Source organism: Silene latifolia, chromosome 7, assembly GCF_048544455.1.
Source record: "Silene latifolia isolate original U9 population chromosome 7, ASM4854445v1, whole genome shotgun sequence".
Taxonomy (NCBI): domain Eukaryota; kingdom Viridiplantae; phylum Streptophyta; class Magnoliopsida; order Caryophyllales; family Caryophyllaceae; genus Silene; species Silene latifolia.
Window position 1 is genome coordinate 32,112,753 of NC_133532.1, and position 1,294 is coordinate 32,114,046.

A 1,294-nucleotide genomic window follows, 5' to 3' on the forward strand; every position below is an offset into this window, starting at 1 on the left:
CATCCGTCCGTCATATATCAATCTGGTAGAGAGAAATCTCTTTAGAGGTATGGCAGGTGAAGACCCGAGGAAGCATATGGAGGTCTTTATGGATTATTGTTCTACTGTCCCTGCCACAAAGGGGGTAACTCAAGACAAGATTAAGGAGGTGTTGTTTCCTTTTTATTTGACTGACTCAGCCATGGAGTGGCTGACTGATTTGGACCGCACGGCCGCGGGGTTCACAGACTGGGAGACCCTTGCTCTTGCTTTTTATAAGAGATATTTCCCTCCGCAGCGCACTAATCAGCTGAGGGCCAAGATTACCAGTTTCAAACAGGCACCTGATGAAAATTTCTATGAAGCATGGTGCCGTTTCAAGAGGTTGGTGAGGTCTCTTCCTCACCATGGTTTTTATCCGTGGTTTCTGTCCAATCAGTTCTACAATGGGCTATACGATGATCACAGAGCCATACTTGATGCATCATCTAACGGAAGATTCCAAAAGAACACTGACGATGATAAGGGATAGGCTCTTATTAAAGAGATGGCGACCCACTGTGCTGAGTATTGAAACCCGAGGGATGGTATTAGAACAGTTCATGCAGTCGATAAGCAAGTTGTGGCTCAGCTGGAAGCCATGAATGCTAGGTTTGATAAGTTGGAGTTACATTCTCCTGGGGAGCCTCAGACGGTCCATTTGCTCACTAGAGGGGAGATTGTCACATGTGAGAGGTGTGGGAGCAACGACGGTCACACTGCTATTGGTTGTCTTACAGAGAAGGAATAGGTCCTTACTTTTCAACAATACAGACAAGGAGGGGGTTCCTATTATAATAACCAAGGGGCAGCCCATCCCAATTTGAGGTGGACAAGTCAAAATGTGCTCAATCCTACCCCTCCTCCGCAGTAGCAGCAGCCATATGTCCCTCCTCATAAGGCTCAACAAGGCTTTTAGAAGCCTCCTTCCTTTCCTACACCTAATCAAGGTGCATCATCTTCTGGTGGGGTAAGTGAGATAGGTGACTTGAAGACGATGTTGCAGTCTTTGACAAAGCAGTGGCAGCTAAGGGATCAACAAAAAGATGCATCTATCAAGGCACTTGAAACTCAAGTTGCCCAGCTAGCCGCGAACCAGTCCACAAGGAAATCGGGACATTTACCGTCACAAGCCGATAAAAATCCACATGAGACGGTGAATTTAATTAATTTGAGGAGCGTTTATTCTTATGAAGGATCGAAATCAGACCCGGGAAAGGAAATTGCTGCTGATGAACAGTGTTCTGTTGAAGAAAAGGAGCTGACGACAAAGAAA

At 46.0% G+C, this 1,294-nt stretch overlaps 1 non-coding gene across 1 annotated transcript; it reads right to left on the reverse strand.

Moving 5' to 3' along the window:
* Positions 1 to 287: 287 nt before the first annotated feature.
* LOC141593846 (small nucleolar RNA R71) lies at positions 288 to 393 on the reverse strand. The gene has a single exon (XR_012521905.1). It is a non-coding gene; the product is annotated as a small nucleolar RNA R71 (small nucleolar RNA).
* Between the last annotated feature and the right edge of the window lie 901 nt (positions 394 to 1,294).